Genomic DNA, 24,115 nt, shown 5'->3' on the forward strand with positions numbered 1-24,115 from the left:
TGTGGTTCTTAGCCAAGTAAGTAACGTTGAATGTTAAATCCAAGGGATGAAACAAGGGGTTTTCCAAGAGACCATATCAAAGGTTAGAAAAAGCGGATTCAAATTTATGGAGAGGGGTGACTACTATATATTTTAGCTATTACATATATCTGTATGTACCATGAAAATAATATAATCTAACCCTTCTGTCATTTTTTATAAGCAGATTAGTTCATTTATGCTGACAGGATGCCAAAGCAAAGTCTGTAGTAAACAAATACAATTCTCAATATGCTTTGGTATTCGTCCACATTTTATCATTTCTAATAGGTTTTTATAACATTTTAATCATATGAAGTTAAAAAAAAAACTATTGAAGTTTGAAAAAAACTTTTTAAGTTTCAGATTCTTTATGAAGAAAAAAACAACTACAAACTCTGAGCTGAAACTCGTTACATATTTTGATTTTTGTTCCCAAGGCAAGTGGTAATTCCTTCTGCCTTCCCCACATAACAGTTAAGAGTCATTATCCACTGCTTTATTGTAATACTATGTACACCAACCTGTAAATTATCATCCAAACCCTCTAAAACTGCAAAGTGGCTGACTGTAGTAAAGGGTGCTTTATTGATTACAATTTCCAGTTTTCATATTCTGACGAATACAGGATACAGTCTCATCCTACTGATGAATGCAGTCTTTTGTTCCTCTTAGATGTCAAATCCTGCAGGATATCATGTTGAGTTAGAAAGATCAAAGAATGGAGATGATTTTAATGAATATAGCCTTGTAATTCTTGCACATTTTTCTTTGCCAATACTGTGTATGAGGATTTAGAATTAAAAAATAAAGAAAAGAAAAACTGTCAATTTTAATAAGGACAAGACTGAATGTACCATTAATATCACACTGACATAATGAAAAGTCTTCAGTCTAAGATCTAAACACTGAGAAATCTCAAAGTCATATATGGTTTCCTTTAATTGTCAAATTAAGACTAAAAAGATGTAAGAAATACATAATCTTCATAAATCAAATAAACCACCTACTAGGTGAATAAAGAAAATGCTGATAATATTACTTGTGGAAGTGACTTAGATGGTTAAAGAAAGTAGGCAAAAATGAAAATAAGAGCATTATAGCAAAAATGAAAATAAGTTGCCTGGGTGGCTCAGTCAACTAATCACCTGACTTTGTCTCAGGTTATGATCTTGTGATTCCTGAGTTCAAGCCCCACACTGGGGTCTCTGCTGTCAGTGAAGAGCCCACTTCGGATTCTCTGTCTCCCTCTCTCCCTGCCCCCTGTCTGTTTGTAAAGATGCATTCTCTCTTTCTTTCAAAAAATGATAAACATTAAGAAACAAAAGAAAAGAAAAGCATTATGCTATTCAATATGCAGAAGTTAAGCATAGTAAATGTAATAGTGCAAGACATGGAACCCTCCATTTTCCTCTCATAATAATAATAAAGTTGGTTTCAGAAACCAATTCTCTGCTGATGAGTTTAAGGAGGCAATATTTAGATGCTACTGCCCACAGCACAATGAAGTGACCCCCCAGATTTTTCTAAAGTGAAAAAAAGCACCATATGTTAAGATTATCAGGCATTTGCTACAGCCTTGAGCAAGAAATTCTGGTTATATACAGGCCTATTGACCTTACTAATGCATAAGAAAATAAACAGCTGTATCTGTCCTGTGTTCCTCTTCCTCTTTCCCTCTCTCTCTCTCCACCCTCATTATCACAAGATGGTTGCAACAATGTCAGACATCATGCCCTCACAATGCAATGTCTAAAAGTTGAAAGAGGGAGTTTTTTAAATGCTCTTTTAAAATGTCAAATGTTATGCATGAAATATGTTGAAAGGCTATCTTATCCTAGATTCTAAAAGCCACTGAATGTCAAGTGTTTCGCTTTCAGAATATGAGCTAAAATTAAGTATTCACACATTTCAAAGAGCTAAGATACACACAAAATCAGAACAACAGCAAAATATCAGTCATCACTGAAAGATTTGTTTTTAAATCATTGGTAGCATTTCAGAAAGTGAATAAAATATGCTTCATATAATTTTAGGTGTAAGCAAGAGGAGAAATATTTATAAACTATTTTTCCTCGAATGGAAGCTTTAATAAATACAGGATCCATTAAGTATTCCTGGAAAAATAATCCCTTGATCAATGAAGCTTGAGAAACATAATTCACATTCAATTATTTAGAACTCTTGGTAGCCCTACTATAAAGAATTTTTTAATGTTTTCCACCCACAGAAATAATGTGTTTGTAGGTGCATGAAACTGTTAACAAAATATTATTTCAAATTATGAAATAATAATTTTGTGCTCTATTAAAGGGTAACATTTCCACAAAGCACTGAATTCAAATATGGAATTATCTTATGATGACGATTCACTAAATATTGCATGTGTCCCACTTTCATTACATATTTGGTAGGCTGGTATTGAGAGATGAGAGAAGACAATCACAACTAGATTGAAGACATGAATGTATATTAATAACTGGCTTATTAAAATCAGGTTCAAAATTTAGATTCAAAAATTAAGACTCAAGTTGTTAGTGAGTTACACTATGTAGCTAAGGACTTTCTTATTTTGCCAATATTTTTAAAACATCAGTGTATAAAAGCACCCATTCATAATCTTTTCTGGAGATCATATTTTAATGAGTGTTTTAATGTCTTTCCTTTTTAAATAAATATAGCAATATTAAAATTCACATGTTTCTCTCCTTGAATCAAATTAAACACTCTGTATTTTTCTCAAATATAAATAGTAATAAGAAGAAGAAGAGATGGAAACTCTAGAAGTAAGAAATAGAATTTCTGAAATTAAAACTTTACTGAGTAGAGGCACCTGGGTGACTCAGTCGGTTAAGTGTGCAACTTCGGCTCAGGAGATGATCTCACAGTCTTGTGAGTTCAAGCCCTGCATTGGGCTTTGCACTGACAGCTCAGGGGCTGGTTGGGATTCTCTCCCTCCCTCTCTCTCTGCCTCTTTCTCTCTCTCTCTCTCAAAATAACTAAATAAACTTTAAAAAATTATACTAGGGTAGACTTAGCCAAATGAACAGGACAGAAGAATGACTAAATGAATTTGATAGAAGAACAATAGAAACAATCCAAGATAAAGAACAGAAAGAAACAATATTTCAAATAATACCTGGGGTCTCAAGTATATGTTTAATGGCATCACAAGGTCAAAAGTGCATGGAACTAGAATGACAGAAAAAGAGGATAGGACAGAAAAAAATTCTTTAAAAAAAATTAATTAAATGTTTTTAGTGTTTATTTTTGAGAGAGAGAGAGAGAGAGAGAGAGCGCGCGAGCAAGTGGGGGAGGGGCAGAAAGAGAGGGAGACACAGAATCTGAAGAAGGCTCCAGGCTCTGAGTGGTCAGCACAGAGCCTGATGTGGGGCTTGAACTCACCAAGTGTCAGATCATGACCTGAGCTGAAGTTGGTCACTTAACCAACTGAGCCACCCAGGTGCCCCAGAAAACAAAATTCTTAAAAGATGTCGTGGGTGTGGGTGCCTGGGTGGCTCAGTCAGTTAAGCATCCAATTTCAACTCAGGTCACGATCTCACAGTTTGTGGTTTTGAGCGCCACATAGGGCTCTGTGCTGACAGCTCAGAGCTTGGAGCCTTTTCAGATTCTGTGTCTCCCTCTGTCTCTGTCCCTACCCTGCTCGTGCTCTGTCTCTCTCTCTCTCAAAAATAGATAAACACTAATTTTTTTTTAATTAAAAAGAAAGATGCCATGGGTGAAAACTTCCCAAATTCTTAGGAGAGGATTTGTAGATAGATATTGAAAAATAAAATTGAACATACAAATAGACCTGAACAAGGCCATACTAGGCACCTCATAGTCAAAGTGTTTAAAGTCAGAGATAAAAAGAAAATTGTGATAGCAGCAAAAGGAAAATGATATATAGCACACAATGGAACAGCAGTCCAATTAATGAGTCAATCAAAAATGATGGAGACAATGGGGCGCCTGGGTGGCGCAGTCGGTTAAGCGTCCGACTTCAGCCAGGTCGCGATCTCGAGGTCCGTGAGTTCGAGCCCCGCGTCGGGCTCTGGGCTGATGGCTCAGAGCCTGGAGCCTGCTTCTGATTCTGTGTCTCCCTCTCTCTCTGACCCTCCCCCGTTCATGCTCTGTCTCTCTCTGTCCCAAAAATAAATAAAAAACGTTGAAAAAAAAAATTTTTAATAAAAAAAAAATGATAGAGACAAGAGAGAGTGGAAATTTTTAAACTGATGAAGGAAAAAAGATATCAATTCCAAATTGTAATTTCAGTGATAATGTAATTCATGACTGAGAGTAAAATAAAGACATTTTTGATAGAAATAAAACAAAAAGAATCTGTGACCAGAACAACTGAACTAAAAGAAAGCTCAACAAAATTGTTTCAGCTGAAAGGGAAAGGATACCAGATGGCCCTCTGAGTTCCTATAACAGAACAAAGAGCATAAGAAATGGTAAATAAATGCACAAATACAGAAACTTTTCTTTTTTGACACTTTCCTATTTTTTATAAAACATATAATTGACTAAGACTAAAATTATAACAGTCTTGGAGCCTTCTCATGTAAGTGTGTATTACATGTAATCATTATAATGTAAAGACAGAGTGCAGTTTTGCCAATTTTTAAGATTATAATTTAAACTGAATCAGAGCACAGAATAAATGGAAACCTCTCCAAATAATTTTACGGAGTTTGTGATAAAAGTGCTCAAAAGTGAAATTATATTTAAAGTGTATCAGTTAGAGACCATATAAAATTGGGATTTATTTTATTTATCCATTCTGAAAATCTCTGCCTTTGATTATTATATGTATGCAATAATGCATACATATATATGTGTAATTATTGATATGACTGGGTTTGTGCCTACTATTTTAGTTTGGTTTTCAAATTTTCTCCTTTTTTTTTTTCTTTGTTGTTTCTCTGACCTTCCTTTCCAGTGTGTTTTTCACTATTTGGATGTTTTCTTAAATAGAATTTTAATTTGAAAATTGTATTTTTGTGGTGGTTACACTGAGGTTTATAACATACCTTCAGGAGATCTCACACCTAAAGATATTTAATTTTGTTTCACGTGCATAATCACACACAAAATGTAAGGAAAATGTATATCCCATAAAGCATTCATTAAAATTATCTTACATTTTTCCTCATCAACACTCTGTATCCACTGAATTTCTTTTATCCTTCTCCTTTCATGTACACAACAAAAAAATTGCCCCCAGACTTTTTTTCTTTTCCCTAACTTGCTTTTTACCCCTTATCTGTTCCTCCCACTTCTACTGGTTCTTTTTTTTTTAATGTTTATTTATTTATTTTGAGAGAGAGAGAAAGAGAGCAGGGAAGGGACAAAGAGAGAGGAAGAGAGAATCCCAAGTGGGTTCCACAGAGCCTGACATAGGGCTCAAACCCAGGAACTGTGAAATCATGACCTGAGAGGAAGTCCAGAGTCCATTGCTTAATCAACTGAGCCACACAGGCACCCCTCACTTCTTCTTATTCTACTTCATAAAACCTCCAAACAATTTAGCACTTCAAGGATCCTCCTAGAGTTGGATTATAGCGAGCAAAGAAAATATGGGAAGAGTAGAGTCTGTTCTCCTTCATCAACAAGGAAATGGGATCACAACTAAAAACAATCCTACGTTAATTATTTTGCATTGTGTTCTAATAAACATTTGTACAGACATAGTATGGAATTATTTCAGATGTAAAGAGTCTCAGTTTTTACCACCCATTCTTTTCATTTGTATTTCCCATCACCCAATTTTCAGCTCTTTTATTATAATTAACGTAGTAGAATAACATGATGCTATGTCACCAGCTTTAGATTGAAAGTGTCTGATTTCAAATGCAATTTTTATCATTTACCAGGCATGTAACCTTGGGAAAATTACTTAGATACTCTGTTTTTGGTTCCTAGTCTATAAAATGAGGAGAAGAATAGTAACTTACTCTTATAGCTGTCATATGCACTAAATTAATGCACATAATGTTCTTAGAAGGGTGACTAACATTTATGCTTCAGTAAATGATAGTATTTTATTTAGTTGGAATCCATCTTTAAGGATATTTTTGTCAACAGTGCTTCAGGGGGGGTCTATTTTATAAGCCTTTTCATAAATAAAAATCTGTTTTAGTTACTCTTACAATTGAATATGTAAAAATAAATTGAGGGATCATAAAACTGGCTCTCAAAGCTGTAAAATCAGCTAGCATAATTCCATTTTCACTAGTGTTTGGTATTGCAGCACAGTCTCAGTTTACCCTGAATTTTATCTTTCTGCATACAATTTTATCTACCTGAATGTTTTTTGTGATCATAATCCCAGTTGTATTTTTAGAGTGTCTCTATTGTATTGGCCTTTTAATTATTGTAGTTGCTTGAATTGTAGTGATCTGGCACATACTGGCTTGTACACAATTTTTATCTTATATATGAGAAAGATTCGATCCAAGCACATTGTGAATTTTAAAAATATTTTTGAGTTCTCCCTCAAAATCCAAATTTTCTATGTGTTGGGCCTTGTTTCCTGTTGTTACACATCATTTTCTTTCTCATCATGTTTATCCCTTTGCACTTATATTCTGTATTCCGGGAATGCTATTCAAGTTTGCCTTCCATATTATTGATTTAATCTTTCCACAGAATCAGTTCTCTTCTACCGAAAGACTAGTTTCTTTTTCAGTTCTACTTTTCCATTAACTACTACTATGCCTCAGTTTACTGGCAAGCATTCATCATCCCTTCCTCATTTTGCTTTCTTAGCTTATTGTCTCTTTACAGAAGCAAAATGCATTTATAGTGATTTGAGTTAGGACAGTGACCTGAAACCAGATCCTGCATCCAAATGATTCTGCTTTAGAAGTATCTGCTTCTATGGGTCTTTCAGATTCATTTACTCTACCCTTTTATTTATTACGTAATTAGCTTTCTTCTAGACTCATTACTATTTCTGTGAAATGGTGAGATATGTCCAAGTTTATTTTGAACACCACAGTTTATTTTGAATTATGTGGTATACAAGACAATAATGTAAGACCAAGATTACAAAAATTGGCAAATGTGTGCAAGGTAGAAGGTGAATGTGGGAAAGAAAAACTACTAAACTCTTTGTATCATAAAATTTGTGTTGTATGTGAGGACATTTAAATCAATGTATGAGGAGTAACTCAAATCAATGTTGTCTGGTTTATTACTTAACTCACATACTCACCTGGAAGGTAGATTTGAATATCTCCTAGTTTGCTGTCTATTATATAGCAGTATCAACCACATTTCCATTGACTTGTGTCTTTTTTCAATCCTCACTGCATGGGTCTTTTATATAAGTAGAACATGTAGAATATTTTGATACAAAACTTCTACTGTTGCTTAAGTTACTCTTCTGTAATTCTTACATCATAGGACACTGACTATCCCTTTACTCAAAATGTTCCTATATTCCACACACATTGAAACTTACTAATATATATTCCCTTAATGCACAGTGTTTTAATCAGTTTTGCATTAACTCATTAAGTGAAGTTATTTTCTTTTATTACAAAAATATTTTGGTTGTTAAATATTATGCTGGCATTTCGAGTGGTGAAACAAGTAATTCTCTGCATTACAAAGTAATGAAGGAGGCCAGGTTTTCTACATAGGAGACAGACTAGATATTAGAGCCAGTGGACAGATGGTAGGAGAGGCATGAAGTACCTTCTTACCTATTTAGTATGTTCTCTCTTTCATGGAGTAAAGCCTAGGTATGCCAAAACAAATGCCTAGGTTGGTTTCATCTCAATCCCATTCCATCTGCTTTTTAATTAGTATCAGTCCCTCCCAGATTTTGGTATTAATTGCTTATGAGTTTAGCTTCCAATGTTATTGAGAGTGTTTGGGCTTTTTTTCCCTATATTTGTATAGAATTTTTTAACGACACATCAGTAGTAGATGACTTAGTTAGATTCTGTTTTAAACTTAAGCAAGATGACTTCTACATCTTAAATGTTGGATAATTGAATGAAGTAGTACAAATTATTGATTAAAAACCCATGTCAAAGTCAAGGTGACTTAATTCTTTTCAACCTTCCAACTAGTAGTTTAAATGACTATCATCTGCTAGCCATCTTGTCATTTTCAATGGTGGGATGAGAATCATAAATGCTATCAGCTTCATGGGTTTGATATTTATTGAGAAAGCAGATAAAATACAATCACACAAAAGATGAATTTAACTCTGATAAGTACAACAAAAAAAAGGGTGGTGGATGGTAGCATATTGCAAGTAGATACGGTCTAGTTTGACATCTCAGGGTAGAGACAATAACCAGACATCCAAAGTTTAAACAGGAACAAATTATCATAGGGAAGAGATAAAATTACCACAAGTATTGATGGGCAAAAGTCTTGGGGTACAATGGAGCATGGTGTGCTGAAAGCTGCCAGATGGAGATAAAGCTGATTAATACTTGGCTAAGAGGAATATCTGTCAGAAATGTTTGAGGAGTCTTACTGGCAGTGTTAAATGCTTTATTCTTTATCTTAAGACAAACTAGACGTCATGACATGGCAAAAGCAGAGATAATTAAATTTAGTTATTTAATATGATTACATTCCCTAAAACTGTTCTTTCTATTAATATCCACTGTGCTGACCAAGAAAGTTGCACTAGTCATTTTCAACTGTTCAATAGCCATATGCGACTGTTGGCTGCCATATTGGACAACATAAATATATTTTCATCATTGCAGAGAGTTCTACTGGACAGTGCTGGTGTAGAGAATGTAGTGTGAATTATATGGGAACCAGAAGGGGAACACTTAACCCAGCAGTAAGGAATCTGTTGCCCAATTCAAAGGTAAGAGGAGTTGGTATGGGTATCAGTTTACTAGAGTTGCTGTAACAAGGCACCATTAACTGTGAAGTTTAAATAACAAAAATGTAGTCTTTCATAATTTCAAGGCTAAAAGTGTGAAATCAAGGTGTTCATAGGGCCATGCTCTCTTGGAAGACTCTAGGAAAGAGTCTGTTTCATGCCTTTTCCTTAGCTCTCAGCCTTGCCAGCAATCGTTGGCATTTTGGATTATGAATTTGCCACTCCAATCTCTGACTCTGTCATCACACGGCCTCCTCTCTAGGTATCTTTGGGTCTTTTGTTCAGTTCAGAATTTACCAATGCAGTATCTTATATGTAGATACATGAAACAGTCTTGCATGCCAAATTTTTAAAAAACATACACTGAGAGTGTATAGGTACTATAGAAATGTTTCAAGTTAGATTTGATGTGCATCTATCTCTTGACTTACAAATCTACATCTTCTACCAGCTGGAAACAGGAATGCTAATTTCTAGAGCCATTTTGGATTTGGGACATAATAAACTTTTGTCTACAAAATGCAATCCATCTTCCATTCTTTTTTCTTTTTCTTTTTCTTTTTTCTTTTTTTGCATCAAAACTGGAACATATGTCTCATCTAGGTATCACTTTTCACATGGCATCCCTCATCAAATTCTGAAAGTTTAATGTGGAGATCCCATATGCATTCAGTAAAGAACTGGAAAACCACTTATTACATATGAACTAAATATATATCTCAATGAGATAGATATGGTCCAGGAGATATTTGGAGTACCCTCCCTTCCATTTAATAATCTGCCCAAGACATATCTATATATCTGAAAAATACAAAACAAAGCCAATAAAACAAAGTAAATAAACCTCCATAATACTCTCAATATTTCCAAATAATCTGGAGTGATCTGAAACAGGGTAATGTTCTATTTCTTATGAAGATTTGTAGCAATCTGTCTGTACTATTCACTTGTTCAGCTCTTATTTAACAAATATTTGTTAAGCAACTATCCTGTCTCAGTGCATTCCTCATGGGCAAGTTGATTACAGGGACTCTTTCTTTTGTTTAACTCTCAATGACTTGCATGGAAGAGTCTTGTATATTATTGCAATGTGCAGTTTGCTTTTTTTTAATTTATAGGTAAAATGCACTTTATGCTTCCACAATATTTGTGCCTTGCCCATTTCATATATTAATTCTCACAATAAACCTATTTGATAAAGATTATCATAATCATATTTAGAAGTGGGAAATATATGTCCAAAAAGGCAACTGACTTTCTAAATGCTGGTAAGAAGTAAAGCAGAGGTTGGATACAACGAAGACTCATTTTGTGCTCTTCATTCATGAGTACTCATGTAATATCTTGCTGTTTTTGATCTGCTCTGCTGATTCTATCTTGAAAATAGATGTTCTAACTTTTGTGGTAGTAACTCCTCCATATATGTTACTGTCTGATCCTTGCTTTCACATTCAGGACCAATCTATGTTTGTTTTATTGTTTTCAGACTCTGGAAAGACTGCCCTTTTATTCCTCATACCTCTTATTTTCTTTGATGCTCATTTCCATGGCCATGCTGCCATTATCCTTTGCAATTCTAAATGAAAGCAGTTGAAGGCATGATATACATTCAACTCTTGCAGATCATTTGTGACATTGGCTGTAATGAAACAGAAAATATCCCATCCTAACATGTATATAATTTATCAAGGAAGACACTTGCTAAACCAAAAATAATGAAATAAATATGGCAGGATTTAAAAAGACACATATGTGAAAGAAAGTTTTAGAAGATACGCCATCATACTTTCTCATTATTATTACCCTTTGTACCACAAAATTTAGAACTTAATGCAGCTTAGATTTATTTTGCTTTGTTTTATTGTTGTTATACTTGTCTCCCTAATCGAGTTACAAATAATGAGACCTTCAGCTGAACTATACACCTAAAATTGTACTAGATAAATATTTGTTGATTATCACAATTAAGTGATAATGAAACTATGTAGTTTAATTTTTGAATCAATTTAGCAACAGAAGGACATCATCATTAAATATTAAGTAAACATTCAGAAGCCAAATGAATATTTTAAATGGATTTACATTTCAAATTTGAATTTCACATGGTAATGAAAGTATTTCACATTTTGTTAACTTAAGAACTATCATATTTATAAAGCGAATAACATAAGATGCACATATTTAACAAACAAAAACTTTGGAAGCCATCAGTGTGGAAATTAAAAAGCCTATTTTATAAAAGCACTTAGAACTATAGAATAATACTTTTCATGTACAACAATGTGAAACTTGCATATTTCATGAAAATATAAGCCAAAGAGCAGCTGCTCTAATCAGAGTCATCAAAATGCCGTGGAATTTGTAAAGAGGGGGTTTATCGACAGAATGTGTCATGGTCTGTTTGAACACAGCTGCAGTTTGGATTTTCAAGCTGACCCCCATCTGGATACAACTATGATGCCTTCTGAAAGATTCTCAACAGAGCTCAAATGACGAACAGAGTAGGTCGAAACAGAAGAACAGATGGTGAGGTAAGTGAACAGGACAATAATTTTCAATTATGAAAAGAAATCTTATTCCCTTGATTTCCTAAAAATATTCTACTATTTGGAATTAATGCCCGATAATAAAGAACTTGCTTAGGGTTTTGAAGAAAAAGGATATGTGTGTGAATTAAAGTGTTGGAAAGTTGTTCCTTTTAATAGTATGTAGAGAGATGGTTTTAAGTACGTTTTCCTGACTTAGGAATCTGATTTTAGAAGCATAGACAGTCATTAAGAAAATCCCCCTAGATGCCCACTAGTTTCTGACTGCAACTAAATTCTGGTTTTTTTTTTTTCCAACGTTTTTTTTTTTTTATTTTTTTTTTTTTATTTTTGGGACAGAGAGAGACAGAGCATGAACGGGGGAGGGGCAGATAGAGAGGGAGACACAGAATCGGAAACAGGCTCTAGGCTCCGAGCCATCAGCCCAGAGCCTGACGCGGGGCTCGAACTCACGGACCGCGAGATCGTGACCTGGCTGAAGTCGGACGCTTAACCGACTGCGCCACCCAGGCGCCCCTAAATTCTGGTTTTAAAGTAAGTGCAGACTAGACACATATCTTACTATTTTCAGTGATAGTTTACAATATAAAATGTGCAAAATTAAACCCCTGAATTTCACATTCTAATACAAAACCAATATTACTTTATAAATATTCTAGGTATCAGAATTTGAATTATAAAGTTATTATATAATGAATACATAAAACATTGCATATATTGATAAAAATAAAGAGAAATTTTTAAGCCACTAAAACCAATGCATGTTATAAACATCTATATATATACATATAATTTGAATTTTCTCTGCTACAAATTACAAGAAATGACAAAATTAAATTTCAAGGTTTTGTGATTATACAATATAAGTATATTTTTGTTAGTGGTGACTAGAACCTGCCTATAAAATTATTGGGTATTTTATATATTGTCAGCATAATTCAAAATATTGGAACTTTTCAATTTAAAACACATTATTTGAATCTCATAGATTATTCTATACAATTTATACTTTGAAAATTTCATAATTAGTCAAATAAATGTCCTAAAGATAAAATTTTCTTTCTTATTTTTACACATTATAAACCTGTTTATTTATGGTATGGTTTTATTAGTATTCACTGAATTTACACATTTTAATACTTATATGACCTTTTGAGTCATCTGCATTGAACCAATGTATTTATGTGAATTTAGAATATGCTATAACTACTGATTTATTATTTTTATTTTTTTGAAATATCACTAGAACACACAAGAAAATGTATGTGTTTCAACCACATTATTATTTCACAAATAATGGTTGTTTTAGTTCTTGCACCATATTTTCTGTCTTCAATAGTTGCAAACATTTACCTTTCAAGAAAGCAAAGAGCTTGGGGGAAAAAATCATCAATTTGTTCACAAGTTAAAACCAGTAATTAAATGTTTGGTAGAGCATTGAATTTGAGACCTTTTAGCCGCTCTTCTTTCTGATTATTTAGATTACTCTTTTGGCATTGCTGAGTTTCTATTTCATTATTAATGCAAAAGGAGCAATCCATGTTGTTTTAAAAACTTGGGATAATGGATTTATGTAATCTACAAAGTATTTTGGAAATTGCTATTACTTTTGTTTATATTATGATGTGATTGTGAATTAATGAGAGTTATGTTTCTAGAGAGTATACATTTGAAACTGAAGACAATGTGAAAAAGAAAATCCAAAACATACCGATCAAAAAAGGACTTGTGGCCTCAGGTTTGTCATAATCATCAAAGGCAATTTGGAAGTTAAGATAACATGGAATTAAATAAATGAAAGAAAGGAAGAGACACAGACCATCTAAAGAAAGTTGAAAGAATACAAAGTACCATAATGAGGTCTGTGTGAATTATTAAACCTTGGCATTTTTTTATCTGACTGTTAATGCAAAATTTACGTTTTTTTATTCTCTTACCAAGAAAATATATAAATTAATTGCTGCAGAAAACTCATGTGAAAATGTATTATGCATACATTATGTATTAAAAACCGCTTAAACATAGGCTTATAAAGACTTCTATATGTAACTATCATGTTAAAAATCAGTGTAAAACAAATTGTACTGACTTTATTTTTCTTAGTATTTAATAACATATCATTTGAACCACATATTATGTGAACTAGTCCATTAATTCACCCCTAAAATTATTCTTTTTTATTTTTTAATGTTTATTTGTTTATTTATTTATTTTTGAGAGAATGTAAGCCAGGGAGACACAGGGAGAGACACACACAGAATCTGAAGCAGGCTCTAGGCTCTGGGCTGTCAGCACAGAGCCCAATGCAAGGCTTGAACCCATGAATCATGAGGAAACGACCTCAGCCGAAGTCGCTGAGCCACCCAGGTGCCCCAGGCCTAAAATTATTCTTACTAGCATTTTCAGAGATAAGTGAAAGAACACACACTATTTGAGTATTTTCCACATACTCAGTGCCTTTGTATCTGTTACAGGGCAATCATTTTCCATTATCTAGATGCAATGTATATCTAGATCTGAGGCAATGAAAATCCCTTTAGAACATATGTTCTGTTCACCGCACACAGACTACCTTAATTCTAAACTAAGAGTTTTTACTGATCCCTAAACTTGCTACCAAGAACAAAAGCAAAATGAACATTTTGCCTAACTAGCTAGCATTTTATCTTACTATTTAGAATGTTTAAATTCAAATTCCTTTACGTGTGTTACACAGCTCTTCAGGGTCCTAACTTTTCTTCCCCCCACAACCTTATCTATCTCCCCATCACTTCTTGCATTTTATACCCCAACACCTGAACTACTTACAATTCCCTAAACACAATAGTATTCATCTTGCCTCCCTGTTTCTTCACAACACATGCTCCATATCTACCTGGATGTTTCTCCCTTGCCTTCCCTTAACGGGTTAACTCTTACTTCTCCATCCAAGATGAACTTTTTTTTTTTTTAACTTTAGAAATTTTCTATCACCTCCCAAATATGAGTTTCAAACACTCACCTGTCCCTTTAGAACTGAGAGAGCATCCTCTTCTTGTATTCCTAACATCCACAGTTTAGGGGAGAGCAAGAGTATTCACTATGCATATTCAGAACTTTACAAACAGAAAGTACTTTATAAGTATTTGCTAATAATGTACATGATTTCTGATAAAATACATTAAATGTGGATTTAGTCAATATTGAATGTGAGGAAGTGTTTTAATCAAACAGAATTAAAATATAAGTGGAACACCTGTATGGCTCAGCCTGTGGAGCATGTGATTCCTGATCTCAAGGTTGTGAGTTGGAGCCCCACATTGGGCATAGAGATTACTTAAAAATAAAATCTTACAAAGAAATAAAATAAAATATAAGTGAGATGGGAGAAGTGGTCATTTGATAAGCAAACAAACACATGCTAAAATTCTTTGTTAGAACTATTTATAGATCCAGCTGGTTTTATTTTTGTATTTATATTTGTATGTATATGTGTGTGCGTGTGTGTGTTTGCTCAGCACACAAAAATCTTTTGTTGCATCATAAAGAGTAATGTATTTTGAGAAACTATTTCACATTTATTATTTCCTGAAAGTACCATTTTACATTACTATAGAGTTGTATTTATATTATGTACAAGGTACATGTGAAGCTCCTCCGATTAATCAGAAAATAGCAGAAAGGAAAAATAAGAATGAAGAAAATAACATACGGATATTATTATCTTTTAAAATGAGCAAAAATACCATTCTATTAAAATGTACTCTATCATGAAATGTTTCATAATATTCTACATGAATACTAAAGATGTATCTCTTAACACATGAACTCTCCTACAATATAATACAATATATTTACTGGTTAGATGGCCAGAAATTATTGCCCAGATCCCCTCTTCAAAAAGTTTCTCAGTTTGTAACTGAGTTTCTCAGTTTCTCCCATCCCCTACCCAAAAATAATTTAACCAAGTTAATGATCAGGAGGATAAATGTGTTCCATGAGATCAGAAGTGCTTTTTTTTAATTTTAATTTTCATTAGTTCTGTATTTGCAAGTTCTTTGTTTAGGTGTAGAAGCCTTCATAAATAGTAAGATTTTGTGTGTGTATATGATTCTAACTATTATATGTCTAACTAATACCTTATTATCCATTGTGGGCAACATGACCTCTGAACATTCTGTAAAATTTGTTAAAATACAAAAAGAAGAAAATACAATAATAATTTTTCTATTAATTGGGTAGATTGCCAGTCAGGACTTAAATATTTAATTTAATAATACAGAAAAAGTCAATTATTAAATATCTCTTAGGCTATTCAGGTAAGTAGCTACCAAATTGATCTAATTTATAGAGGTCCAGTTAGAAATGCATTATTATAGTTTAGCACATACTAAATAACCACTTTTGTCATCCTAGTCTATAAATCTTCCCCATATATTATCATAATTATTATTTTACACTGAGGAAAATAAAGGGCCATATTAAATTATTAGATAACTTCCCCAAATTCAAATAAAAATTTGTAGCAGAGCATACATTAGAATAGTATGCTTTCTGAGTTTAAATTACCTGTTCTATTAGACAATGATACCTAAAATGTACGTTGTATGCAATTTCAGTTTTGAAGTGGTTTGCAGAAGAATGAAAAAAAGGTTAAATTTCTGGCAATTGTGAGATAAAATATTTTACTGTTTCATTTATTAGTAGGAAGTTGTTCTAGCCAGAAGTTGTGATAAACATTCAAATTTTCTTCAATGTAGAAAATATGTGAGTAGCTAATTCCTTATTTATATAATATATTATACAAAAAGAAAAAATCTGCTAAATACAAATTTTATGGAATTGGCACTTAGTAACAGGTATCAGAAGAATCATGTTATTTTATCTATAAAAACTTCAAAAGAAATAAGCTTCAGAAAGGGATCACATTTTCCTATTAGTTACTGAAACCTGGCTTTTAATTTGATGAACATGGCAGAAAATACTTTGACATAAAATATAATCACTAACCCTTAGGGAACGAGCCAATTGTACATTTCTTTCAGAATGGTTCTAACAAACTACACATATTTAAGCTATTTCAAGTTTATATGAATTTCATTCCAATGAAAAAATAATAATGGAATTTGTTTAAAAGTAAAATGTAGAAAGAATATAGATATCTTCACTAAGCAAACTGTTGGTGAATACATTGAAAAACCATTTACTTTGATTTTTTAGTGATAAGTTTCTATATTTTCATCCATTCCATCCATCAACTCTTACTCACTAAAAGTCTGTTTTTCATCAGGCTCTATGCTACCTGTTGGGGATACAAAAATGTTTAGTACACAATTCCTTTCCTCTAGAAAATAAAAGTAAGTGAGCAAAGCAGAGAACTGGTATTTAAACTGGATGGCCTGCAGGTGCCATGATAAAATGGTCTAGAAAGGAAACTGCAAATGATATACGCTTACCTTAAAGCTTATACTTTAACTTAAATCATCCACTACAATCCTTACTCACTTACCTACAGTGACACTAGCCTCCTTGCTATTTCTCAAGCACACCAGACAAGCTCCTGTCTTGGGCTTGCCTGTTCTTGACATTCTCTTTATCCTGACAATTCCAACACATTTGCAATCATTTTGCTCAAATCACCTTCTCAATGAAATCTACCTTCTCCATAGTGTTTAAATTTTCAACCCAGAAGTTATATTCCTCGTCCTTTGTCTGATTCCTTGACCTACTCTCTTTCATGGCACTTATTTTAATAACATAATATTATTTACTTTTTGTTTATTTCCTCTGCTTCACTCAGTAGAAATAAGCTACAGAAATGGCCGGATCTTTATCCAAGATTTCCACTTTTTATAACAAGTTGCTAGAACAGTGACGACCTAATGAATGAAGTCACACAATTTTACACTCCTTTGTCAATCTTTGTATGGAAGACACAGCTGTTTTTGTCATTAAATGTGGCTTTAAGGACGGTGTTCTCCATAACCTTTCTTGAATCAAATTCATCTATACTGTGCCATTTAAAATTCAGGATTTTATTTAAAGCAGAGAAATGAGAATGAAAAAGTAGGCTACAGTAATATATCTATGTGGAAAATACATCTCAATAGGGTGCTTCAAAAATCTGGAATTGTGAGCATATTATTATTCTGATGTTTCTTTCGGAAATAGGCCTTAACTTTATGATGTATTACTCCCAACACATGTTAACACATTAACCACAGGAGATTACAGCTTATATAAAGTCAAAGAATCCCCATAAAATGAAAGCAGGATAATACATGAATGAAATATTTCCTATTTTCTCAGGCTTTGAGAACATTCTGCAATTGTTAGTTACAATGACATACAATGTGACAAACTTTCCACATTTGTTGCTTGGCATTGAGGTCAGAATTTTACAAGAAGAAAATTATTTTTACGTTCATAATGCATTCATAATGTGTAATACCTAAGTGTATTTTACCTCATTCAATAAGTGTCTATGTCCTTTCTTCTATAATCCTTCTGCTTTTGGAACTTATAATAAATATACTCATTTCCTTTTATATATCTTAGTGATAATGTCTATTGTATTTGCAATTAGAAAAAGTAAGCATAACTAAATTAGATTTGACTAAACATCCATTCCAGGGTTAAAAGTATGTGGCCACAGCTAGACAGAGCACCGTTAGATCTCCCTTATTACAGCAGATATAGATCTTCTCAATGATAGCAGACATAAACTTATTTTTAGGAAGAATTTATACTGTCAAAATCCATCTCTGAATTAAGTCAAATTAGAAAGGAATAAGCTATCAAAATGGAAAACTTTAGGATGACTTTTTAAAAAACTATATTTTTATTTGATATCCTATAGCCATTGTACCAAAAGGTGGTACCATTGTACTAAAAGGTGAATTTTTAGAAAGAGGTCAATGACATCATTTGGATTTTACTGTTTGGATGTTTTCCAAGTCATAGATCAGTATATGTATGTGTGTATATACATATATACATATATACATATATACATATATACATATATATATGTATACATACACATATACATATATATATTTTTTTATGTCTTCCTTTTGTGGAATGACAAAAATGTTCTTCTTAGTTTCAATACTAGAATCTTGTTTTGTTGTTGTTGTTGTTGTTGTTGTTGTTGTTTCTCTTGAGTAAATGATTTTGTTTTGGAGTTTTGCTAGGTAGGCTGAATAAAGGCTTCCAAGGGTATCTAGATTCTAATTCCTAAAGCCTATACATATTACCTGAAATGGCAAAGGGAAGTTTGAAGATATGATTAAGAAAACTGAGATGAGGAGATTATCCTGCATTATCCCGGTGGACACTAAATGTAATCACATATATCCTTATCAATGAGAGACAGAGGGAAATTTGACCACAGAAGAGGAGAAAGGAAAATTGTCACAGAAGCAAAGAAATGTGGAAAGATTTGGTGATGCTACACTTCTGGAGTTAAAGATGCTGAAGAAAGGGATTGTGAGCAATGACTGCCATTCTAGACGCTGAAAATGATGAGGACATGGTTCCTTCCCTAGAGCCACTGAAAGGAATGTAGGCTTACCAGTACTGGTTTTGGATTAGTGAAACCCATTTCAGACTTCTGACCTCCATAGCTATTAGACAATATATTTATGTTATTTTAAACCATTAAGTTAGTGGTCATTTGTTATAGCAGCAATAGGAAATTAATGAACATGGTAAATCATGTAACTATTCATGCTAGCTTTTTTGCCTTTGTCTTTCAAAACCTAGGATCAAACTGTCATCAGGATTTTAATTAGCACAGTTGGTTGGTCTAAATGACATTTATTTTAATCCCATCTCACTTTACTTTCATCATCTATCACTTCTGATTTTCAAGCCTATCTAGTAATATTTGTTGAATTGTATGCATTATATAAGCTCACCCAAGGCATCCAACAATTTCATTTGCTTTCTTTGATTTTCTTTTTTACCATTTTCATCTTAAGGATCTGGAACTTTGTGATGGATTTCCCAAAATATGATGGTTCTTAGTGACCTTTGAAGTATCACACCAAGGGGATTTTTATCTCCCTGTGGCCTGAGGCACTGCCTGGTAGTAAGTTAAGGACTTAAGAAGATACTTTAAATCTTATATGCTCTAGAGTACTATTAATGACATGGAAGCAGTAATGCACTAAATATACTGTTATATATTCAGCACAACACAGCAGGTTTCATGATCTATATATTTTACCCTTCCTGCAAAACAGTATTGTGCAGAAAGAATATCAAAACAAATACCCATTGATCATGTACTTTGTGTATATTCTTGTATTCTTAAAGGAAAAAGTATTTATGTTTCTGAAGCATGGCTATGAGCTTGTGCTTATGTAAAGGAGATCAGACATCACTCATAAATTTTAAGAATTTTAACAAATCTCTGCTCTGAATGTCAAAAATATGTATGAGATCCCCATATTTATTTGTAGTTTCATTTGAAATAGTTGAAACTTAAAAACTAAATAAAACCTTTTTTTCTAAGCACATGGACATTCTGCCATATTACCTCTATAATCCTTGTTTTGATTTTCCATTGTTAGGCCTTTGACACACACATAGAGTCCACCCTTATATATAGTATGGAATCTAGTGATGACAATTTTTCTAAAGATATGCTGTATTAATTAATTTAAATGAAAACTGAAAGAGACCAACATTAAACTTATCTTGAAATTATTTAAAAAGCATGTTTTTGGTCTGAATTGGCCTCTCAATATTTCCATTATTGTCTTCCTTATGTGTCTCTAGTTATTGGAATCCTTATTCTGGGTCTTCCAAAGATTTCTAGAAAAGCAGTCAATTTCTCAAACCACTTTTCTGAGCCACAACAAAAGCATGCTAATTCAATGCCATTGCAAAAACTATCACTTAGAATAAATAACCATTTAAACAAACTGAAGTTTTATTTTTCTTCATTATTTGAAGTAAAAAAGAAAAATAATGTGAAAAATTCTAATAGAAAATGCTACTAAATTAGTTTGAATCTTTTAGCCCACTGTTATCCATTTGATAAATTGTCTTTTAAAAACACTAACTAAAAATGTGCTTTCTGTAGATTTTTAATTTACTTTTTTTTTTTTCACACAGTGAGACATGACAATAGAGAAATTAAATAATTGAAACGAAGAGTAACTCAGGTTAAAATTTAGGAATAACTTCATGATGGGTTGGGAAATTAAATAAACCTGTGGAAAAAGAGGAACCTTGTAAACTCCTTTTATGCAGCAGAAATTGGGTGTTTATTCTCCATAGACAAAATCCTAAGTATGTCATCCTCAGGGTTTAGGGAATTTTGCCTATTTTATTTCTATTGTATCCTTAGCACCTGTACTGCAAATGGGTACCTAAAAGGTGCTCAATAATATGGTGACTAATTGGGGCGCCTGGGTGGCTCAGTGGGTTAAGTATCCAACTTCAGCTCAGGTCAAGATCTCATGGTCCATGAGTTCAAGCCCCATGTCGGGCTCTGTGCTGTCAGTTCAGAGCTTGGAGCCTGCATCAGATTCTGTCTCCCTCTCTCTCTGCCACTCCCCCACTGACATTCTGTCTCTCAAAAAATGAATAAACGTTAAAACTTTTTTTTTAAATATGGTGACTAATTAAATATGTAGTTTTATAGATGGACAGCTGGATTGATGGTTGAGTGGAAGGACTATTCTTTTAAACTCCGTAATTTGATTGATTTCTATGTATTTTCTATGCTTCTATATAATTTCTACAAACAAAATCTAAAGGGATGACAGTTGGGGCACTCAGCAGGATGGCTGAAAACAGTATGTGACGGAAGTCTAAGGGTCTTGATGAAAGTAAATGAGATTGACTTTTTGATCAGCAAAGAAAAGTTTATTAATAGAAAAAAAATATTGACAGTTGGAAAGAAAAATAAGAGGACTTGTGCGAGATTCATTTGTTGATTGTGGCAAAACTAGGTTCTATGAAAAAAAACAAAATATTTCTAATATCGCTTACTAATAACCTTGATAAACCTCAGACATTTTGTCTGAAGCAAAATTATAGTCTTAAGAGTCTAGTCGTTTCTCTAGATGAAGAGATGAGTAAAATTATATGAGTATATGTAATACATATGCACTTAAAATATGCAAGCATATATATAAATAGTCATTCAGTATGTATCCATGACATAAAACTAGTAAGACATATGAATTATTTAACATCATCTAATTAGCATTTCAGAGCACACACAATTTCCTTGGGAGGATCTTTCAAAGATTAAATATAATTTCTTTCCTCAAAAAGATGATAAGCTAATCATTAGTCCATACCAAAATGGCATCACATGAACTATTTTAAATAGCAATTATTCATCAGAACAGAGTTTAAGAGAAAACTAGATTTCATTGAGTTTGAAATCTAAGCAGGAAAACAACATACAACTTTGTAAATAAATGCATTACTTAAAGAAAAAAAGAACCATAAAATCTCAATTAAAATCTACTAGCCAGGGGTGCTTGGGTGGCTTACTCGGTTGAGCAGCCGACTTCAGCTCAGGTCATGATCTCACGGCTTGTGAGTTCAAGCCCAGCATTGGGCTCTGCGCTGACAGTTCAGAGCCTGGAGCCTGCTTCGGATTCTGTGTCTCCCTCTCTCTCTCTGCCCCTCCCCTGCTCACACTCTGTCTCTGTCTCTCTCTCTCAAAAATAAATAAGCATTAAAAAAAAAAAAAAACAAATTACTAGCCAAATGTTTTTTCATCCCTTTTTGATAAGAAAGTGTGAGATATCTGTTTATTCATTTTTTAAATACATAAAATTTTTATGGTAGGAAGAAAGCATTAATCACCATTAATTTCAGTTCTATTATTCTTTATCTATCTGGATCTGCTTTTCTCAAAGTTCTGTTCTTTAATTAAAACTCAGTCAATTCTCTGAAGAAGTTTGTGACTTTAGATTAACATCAGCTAATTGCATGAACAATTCAACAAAGTATATTCATACAAAAAAGCACACCGACAATAATGAACATGGATGAAGGTTCACATTACAGGCAGATGATGGGAATTACTAGTTTTAATCACTGTTCTAAGAACTGTTTCACTTGAACCACTACAAACTTTATATGAATACAATAAAATCATTACTGATTTTACCATATTTATAAATTTAAAAATAAAACCTTTGAATTTTACCTAACCATTCATATCAAATATGAAATAACTAATTTCTCATCATTTTTGTAATATTTTTGTCTTATGTTTCATTGTGATCTCTGAAATGTGCTCTTAATTCTTTCTAACAGCTTTTGAAATGTCAAATCATTAAAATTATAATGGATTAACAATAAACTTCTTCTGAATACAAACTAGACTAAAATTATGGTATGTTATGTGCCTTTGCCCCAGCATCATCTTTTCACTAGGGAAATATCTATGATCTATTATGAGTAATCCAGTCCTTTTATAGATTTAACATGCACAGATTTAGTTGTTGTGGAAATACCATCTTATGATATAAAATTCATCTATTCATTAATACATCCATTGAATAAGTAGTATTAAATACCTATTAAGAGCACTGGATGAGAGCACAAAGGAATGTAACAGATACTAATATGATTTATGGAATTTATAGTCTTGGAGGAAGAAATATATACTAAGCAATTAATTACATAAAAAATGTGTATTACAAATGTTTGTGACTAAGTGCCACAAAGAAGAAGAAAATTAAAAAAAAAAGAGGGATATTTTGTTTGAAAGATAATGGGAGAAGATGCATGGTTAAGGTTAGAGAATCAAGGGAAGATAAGTCTGATATTTAAACAGATAACTGTGGGTGAATAAAGGGTTTAGTCAAATCAAGCTTAAGCCAAAGAGTATTCCAGATACAGGACAGAATGTCTGTTAAAGTCATTAAAAAAAAAAAAAAAAAAAAAAAGTTGGTATTTGCTGAAAGGAGATCCGTATGTGATGTAGCCAAAATGTGTGACCAACTTAGTGACCAACTCAAAAAGTACATATAGTAGAACTGCATTAGATGTAATAAGTTCTATTAGTCTACTCAGACTGCCATAACAAAATACTACAGAAAAGGGGGTTTACTACAGAAAAAAAAATTTTTTTTTACAGTTCTCGAGGCTGGAAGTCCAAGATCAAGGTGTTATCAAGGTTTGGTTTCTCCTGAGGCCTCTCTCCTTGGCTTGAGACAGTTGCTTCCTCCCTGTGTCCTCACCTGGACTTTTCTTTGTGATCAGGCATCCCTGATGTCCCTTTTGTGTTCAGACTTCCTCTTCTGATAAGGACACCAATCAGGTTGCATTAGGACCCACTCTTGGCCTCATTTCAACTTAATCACTTATTTTAAGTCCCCCATCTCCAAATATAGTCACATTCTGAGGTACTAGGCTTTAGGGCTTTACCATATGAATTTTCTGAAGACATGATTTAGACTATAACACAAACTTTTTTATATGTGGCATAAAACTAAGCCAAATAGGTGAGAATAATTTCAGAGTCCCACTCTCTCTTCCCCACCTTTTTCTCAACATGGAAGTTAAGACAAAAGAGTAAAATATGGAAAATACAATGTAGAAGCTATAAAAAATTACAGAAAAACAGAACATGTTAATCATCAACTGTATATAGATATATCCTGAAAATACTGAGATCAGCAAAACCATCTGTTTTCAATAAAAACAGGGTGATAGCGGGTAA

General features: G+C 33.0%; 2 long non-coding RNA genes across 2 annotated transcripts in view; both read right to left on the reverse strand.

The window, feature by feature from the left end:
- LOC125933902 (uncharacterized) overlaps positions 1-24,115 on the reverse strand; it is a 245,852-nt gene that overhangs the window by 111,709 nt on the left and 110,028 nt on the right. The window lies entirely within an intron of this gene.
- Positions 588-7,343, reverse strand: LOC125933901 (uncharacterized). Its single transcript, XR_007461149.1, has 2 exons — positions 7,241-7,343; positions 588-703 (listed from the first exon to the last, which is right to left on the reverse strand). It is a non-coding gene; the product is annotated as an uncharacterized LOC125933901 (long non-coding RNA).

The sequence above is a fragment of the Panthera uncia genome (genome assembly GCF_023721935.1).
Source record: "Panthera uncia isolate 11264 chromosome A1 unlocalized genomic scaffold, Puncia_PCG_1.0 HiC_scaffold_16, whole genome shotgun sequence".
In the NCBI taxonomy this organism is placed as follows: domain Eukaryota; kingdom Metazoa; phylum Chordata; class Mammalia; order Carnivora; family Felidae; genus Panthera; species Panthera uncia.